Source organism: Austrofundulus limnaeus, unplaced genomic scaffold, assembly GCF_001266775.1.
Source record: "Austrofundulus limnaeus strain Quisiro unplaced genomic scaffold, Austrofundulus_limnaeus-1.0 Scaffold533, whole genome shotgun sequence".
Taxonomy (NCBI): Eukaryota; Metazoa; Chordata; class Actinopteri; order Cyprinodontiformes; family Rivulidae; genus Austrofundulus; species Austrofundulus limnaeus.
The window spans coordinates 109,498-116,486 of record NW_013952935.1 but is presented as its reverse complement, the minus strand read 5'-3'; positions in this window follow the sequence as shown (position 1 = coordinate 116,486).

Below are 6,989 nucleotides of genomic sequence, written 5' to 3'. Positions count from 1 at the left end.
GCGTGATTACGTCAGACGAGGCTACGCAACGCGTGATAACGTCAAGACGTCCGCGACAAGTTTTGCAGTGGTAAACAAGAAGTGAAATTTGCTAACTAGCAGAGGCTAATCATCTCGGGACAATGGAGTGATTTTTTCGTGAATGCCTTGCTATTGGGCAAGTTGTAATTATTCTATCTACTCAGCTAGTTCAGGCTATGTTTAACGCTGCCAGGAGACGTAGGGAAATAAACGGGACGAGGCAGGAAAGCGGAAACAGCTGAACGTCACGTGAGGTAAATATGCGCTACGTCAGAATTTATTCGGCAAACGTGTTTCCATCTCCGTTTTGCGCATTAACTACTTTGCAAATCATCCAAAAACCACCTCAAGCGAGCGTAAAAACTTTTTAGCAAATTGAGGATTTTTCTCAAATTTTGCTGTTTCCATCCGATTTTTTTCGCATTTTTAATGCGACACTTCTAGATGCGCATCAAAAAGCCTTGATGGAAACACGGTTACAGACACACCTCAGAAAAGAGGTGGAGCTTGTGGAGTTACAATAAGGAGGAATTCAGACCAAAGCATTGCAGTTCCATTTTATATGGACCCCAAATGAATGATTTAAATATGAAAAAAGAAGGATTTAAATCATGATATGTCCACTCTAAAGGGATCTTTGTTAAAGTAAATTTAAACTTAAATTTTGTCGAGGGATTTTTAAAATTCTTTGCATTTTCTTGGAAGCCAATTACAGAAACGTCAGACTTTCACAAGTATGTCGTTCTGCCTTCTCCAGATCCGGGGACGTACCCTCTGCCAGCTAGCGCCCATAATTTTTTCACTCAATTAGTGCCAGGCGCTCGGCCCTCCAGTATTGACAGATTGTTGTGTTTTATCCCCGGCTGCATTAAATGCCTCACAGATTTGTGCTGTAACTCCAACCACAGAGTTGAACAAATCCTTGACAAGTGTGCTGATTTGTAGCCGTGCCGCTTCCTGACCCCGTCGTGCCAACTAAGAGAACTCAACTTATTTGACTTAAAAAAAAGATATAACTCTGTACTGTCAGCAGGAACACGACAAGACTCAAGAGAGGTTTGTCCACATTTGGATGACAGCGATGCATACRGCACGGCGAGGTTTTCACTTATCATCGCTACATATGGATACTGAACGCCGCCGCGGGGAGAAGTGCAATCTGATCGCCCTGCTTATGATAATATTATAGTTGGTGCTGTGAAAGGTCAGACCGTAGCACATGTCTTGTTTTACGTGCTGAGCGAACTCACAGATGGCCTCAGCATTGCCGCGAGACTCTGCTAAGTGCCTCTGGGACAGGAATAAATGCCAACGAAGACCCGTGCCCCTTGTTCGACCCCTGTCCCACGCTTGTTTTAAAACCTCTCGTCGTTCTGGATACGTGCAGGAAACTGCCATCAGCATTTACCAAGCACAGCTGGGGAGGACTGCATCTTTTTACCACGTGGCTGTGTAGTTTAAAAGGTCAGCAGCTGGTCGTTTTAACAGCTGTCTTATTCCACCTGTTTGACAGTGTTTCTATAGTTTGGTAATGATTCCCCCCTCCACCTTAGGGAAAGTAAAAAGGGACAGTTTCGAAACGCACGCAAAGTGTTCGAGTTTTTCATTTCACGTACGGCGTCATCAAGATAGTTCTGCGCTCTCCTGTTACTACCTTAATGTGCAGAGCCACACGTCGTATTCAGCAGCCAGGGGTACTTATACACCGATCTTATAACCCAGAAGTAACCATAGACTTTAACAGAGTCATCAAATTTGTAATAAAATCACACGAACTATATTTAACACCTTTCTCACCCTATTTTTGGAACGGTCTTGAGAAGTGCTCGCTCAGAATACCGAGTACCAGGACCACCTGCTTCTGTTCAGAAATTTAAAAAGGTTGACAGAAAAAGATTTTTGGGCATAAAGGTGACTGTCATCTCCACATACGTAGGGATAAACTTACAAAATAGATTTAACGTGTATCTGTGGGTGTGGTTTCTGTGGTCCAGGTGTGGTTTCTATAATCTAGGTGTCATATTCTTTGGCTATTTAGGTTTTGTTTTCTGTGGTTCATGTGTACTTTTTCTGTGGTCCACATATTGTTTCTGCTGCATAGTTGTAGTTTTCTATGGTCCAGATGTGGTTTCTGTGGCCAAGTTGTGGTTTATGTGGTCCAGACGTTGGTTTGTATGGTACATTTGTTTCTATGGTCCAGGTGTAGTTCCTATTGTCCAGGTAAAACAAAAAATACTTGTGATTAGCACACTTAGCTAACGCTACACTATGAAATGTTATCTTAGCTAACGCTGCACTGCCAAATGTTATCAGAAAATTAGCTTCTCATCTTACTAAAGCAAAACAGTTACTAACTTTAAGGAACATCYCCTTGAGTCTCATTTATTTGCTGACAATTTAAAAACTGGACTAAAACCAAAATTGGACCATAGACGTCCACACCTGCACTATATAAACTACATCTGGACCATAGGAACTACACCTGGACCATAGAAACTACACCTGGACCATAAGAACTACACGTGGACCATAGGAACTACACGTGGACCATAGGAACTACACGTGGACCGTAGGAACTACACCTGGACCATAGAAACTACACCTGGACCATAAGAACTACACGTGGACCATACAGTATATACTGCATCTGGACCATAGGAACTACACCTGGATCATAGGAACTACACCTGGACCATAAGAACTACACATGGACCATAGGAACTACACGTGGACCATATATAGTGCATCTGGACATAGGAACTATATGTGGATCATAGGAACTACACCTGGACCTATAGGAACTACACCTGGACCATAGAAACTACACCTGGACCATAAGAACTACACGTGGACCATACAGTATATACTGCATCTGGACCATAGGAACTATATGTGGATCATAGGAACCACACCTGGACCTATAGGAACTACACCTGGACCATAGAAACTACACCTGGACCATAGTAACTACACCTGGACCATAAGAACTACACGTGGACCATACAGTATATACTGCATCTGGACGATAGGAACTATATGTGGATCATAGGAACTACACCTGGACCTATAGGAACTACAGTCCAGGTGTAGTTAAGATAGCACTTAGCAGTGTAGCGTTAGCTACGTGTGCTAATCCTAAGTATTTTTTCTTTTAAATATGTTAAAACTCAATGTGTAATCACTGATTTAAAAACAAAACTATTCATTATTTATCTTCCTGTTGCTTTTGGGTCAAAACAACCCACTGTTTCTAAACTGGAGGAACCGTACGGTCGTTTTGACCCAAGGTCATCGGGGGGTTGAGTTATTGATTTTTTCCCCCCAGATTGAAAAGTCAAATTTAAAACAAAATGCTGTTTATTTTTAAATGCATTAGTCATAAACATACAGATTAATTTCTGAGAGCAGACAAATAGAAATCAATGTTCCTGATTCATCCACTAGTTCCTAACTCTGGAAAAAACAACTTCCTGTTTGAATGTCACTCAGAACGAGCGTCTCGTAAAATTAATTGTGAGCAGTAATCTGTAAAAACGCAGCATAAATGTTATTTCTGAGATGTCCCAACCTGTCCAACGTTCCTTGACACATACCTGACACCGCTCTACATCCGCCTGTGTTGAGAGCACGTTTGGGGGGACAGGAGGTTTCCACAATCTGGCCTCCCTTAGAGGTCTCCTCGGAGAAAGATCTATTCTTCATCGCTGTCAACCCTCCGTCCCTGGAGAGATGATCCTGAGCTGCTTTGGAGCTTAAGTCCACTTTTTTTCCCCTCACAAACAAACATCGACGTTGAGGAATTCTGTAAACATACCTGGAGCGAGAACACCGACTCCGTCCCCGTCTACGCTGTCTTCTAGCGGCCCTACGAAGTCGTCAATCACGTTCCCAGAGGTGGCTGTCAGTTTTAGGGGTTGGAGCAGTGATTCCTCATCTGTAAGTGAAAAAACAAGCGGAGTGCGGACGGAAAGGATAAATTTAAAAGAGGAGTGAAGACAGGCAGTGTTCAGCAGCTGGCCATCTGGCCCCTCATCATGTTCCTGACTGCTTGATTTTATTACTTTTCATTGCTTTCCCAATGCTCAAGAGGGATTTTCCTAAACAGCCTGTCAATCTAACCTTAGATAATCATTTTCTACTGATTATTATATATTGTGGTTAAACATTATTTAACTCTGTAATCAAAGGGTAATTTAAATTAGAACAAGTACATTTTAACAAGTGAGGAAGTTTGTGTAATGCTAGTTAGTAATATTGTTCAATTCCCGTTAACCCTCCTGCTACCCATGGGTCAAAATCACCCATAAGGAGTCAGTTTCATTGGTCATTTTGACCCAAGGGCAGTCAGAAGATTAAATGGGGCCACATTTCTTTGAAAAATGCAATTGTAGCCAAAACATCAGTGAAGCCCCCCAATCGTTTTGTCCCATCGTTCTGAGAAGGGTCAAACATTTAAGACTGCTGGTAATCCTCCCAAAAGTGGACGCAAATACATCCCAAAGGTTAGACCGAGCAATGCTCAGACTACCCAGACTCTACAGGCCTCAGCTAGCAGGTAAACCGTCATGGCCTCTCCTCTCTAAAACAACATGGCAGCATGATTTAGGTTTCATCTGAAGGAACCACAAAACTGGGACAAACCCAGATCAAAGTGGGGATGTTTACCCATGATGCACAGCAGCGTATTTGGAGAATACCAACTGTTAAACACAATGGTGGAAGGCTGATGATTTCAATCACCGACCGAACCAGCGAGCTGTGACTAAACAATAACGATATATATTAAAATAGACACGATCAATACCTACAGCAGGGACAGGCAATCCTGTTCCTCGAGTGCCGCTGTCCTGCATGTTTTACATGTTTCTCTGCTCCAACACACCTGATCTGAATAAATGGTGATTAACAGGCTTCTGCAGAACTTGGAAGAGGTCATTCAATCTCTGAATCAGGTGTGTTGGAGCAGGGAAACAAGTAAAACATGCAGGACAGCGGCACTAGAGGACCAGGATTGCCTACCCCTGATMTATAGAAAATGATAGCGATATATCGTGATAAACATTGGATCAATATCAATAGAAAACAATWTATATTGTAATAAATGCATGAACAATATCAATAGAAAATGATAATGATATATATGAAAACAAAATTAATATCAATGAAGAAAAATATATATTGTGATAAACACATGATTAATATTAATATATAATGATATATACTGTGATAAACACATGATTAATATCAATATATAATGATATATATTGTGATAAACACATGATTAATATCAATATATAATGATATATATCGCGATAAACACGTGATTAATATCAATATAATTATATAGTGATAAACACGTGATTAATATCAATATATAATGATATAGTGATAAACACATGATTAATATCAATATATAGTGATATATATATTGTGATAAACACGTGATTAAAATCAATACATAACGATATATTGAGATAAACGTGATCAATATTAATTGAAAATACGTCTAATTGAATGTTTATCATTTCACTGATCTAGAACCCCATGGCATTCTGGGGGTTATCCTAACACTATATTGATCCACATTGATCTATTGATTTAATGAAAATGATTCCTTCACATGGAGGAAAAAGGAAAACATTGATCCATATCTTCATCCTGTGACCGATGTGGATTAATATCATTTAGTTGCGACTGTAACATTTACAACTCAGTCACTTTTTGTCTCCTAACACAAAGACCCTTCAGTTCCTGTAAATGTTAATTTAAAGCTTTTACAAAGCGACCTCACTCTTGATGAAATAATAAAAGTGCGTCACTCTCGTGGTTAACGAGCACGAGGACGCGCTCCGTCCTGCAGTTTCACACAACAGGAATGCGGTTCGATAACGAATCTCCAGCTGCCTTGGACTACTCCCTCACCCCCTAACATCCTTCTTCCCGCTCTCTCGCTCTCGACTTCCTCACCTGTCAGAGGCGGAATGTTGCTGGCGGATGCGGGTCCTCCGGGGTCCAAACTCTTTGACAGATGTAACGACGCTCCGTCAAAACGTTTACCAGCTCCCCGCTCGACCAGAACCAGACGGCAGCTGTCTGCTCCGGACCAGGAGCTGCTGCAGCTCAGAAGTGCAGAAAGAAAGACGCACCTTTACCTTTGACCTTTGACCTTTAACCTGCTACCTGAGGCCTGTTGAGTCTGACACGGAGCTCATTGCACAGTCTGACCTTTAGGGTGAATTTGCCTCCTGGCAGCTTTCCCTCTATAGAATGACCTTTGACTCTTCTCAGATTGATTTAGGAGGTGATTCAGTTTGTTTTTATTTATTTTACGACCAAAATTATGATTTTTTCTCCCTGCTTTAGTAACTTATAAAGCAACTGGTTCAATCTGCTGTTCTTAAACTCTGAACGAGCCTCAGTTTGACCCAGAACGACTCTCTGAAATCCTGTTTTTGTCACCAGCAGCCGGGGAGCGAGGCTCGGTGGATCCAGCCTGCTCTCCCGAGGCCCGGGCTCCGTGGCAGGTCTCCAGCTCCCAGCGGGAGAAGGAAGTGGCTCTCACGGGCAGAGCTCCATTCGCCCTCTGCTGGGCGCCAGCCAGGACCCTCAATCAGGCCGTCGGTCGAGTAGGTCACGCTGTCAGAGAGCGCCACAGCTCACATCCTCCTCATTAGACTCCAAGAAACAAAAAAAAAGGCAAAGTCAGGGAAAATGTGTCGAATGTGATGAAACAGGTGGGCTCAGGTGGGCAGAAAAAAACCTGCTGATGCATGAAGCAAAACTATGAAACCTTTATTCTCTAAAAAACTTAATACACTTTATATTCTGCATCAATTATAGTGATTTAATGCAGAAATTTAATCAAATTCCTACAGAAACTAATGAATAAACTCACTTTTGTTACTTTTAATTGCTTAGTTTTGAATTAACGACAACTTAAATGTAAATTTACCATTAAATAAAACATT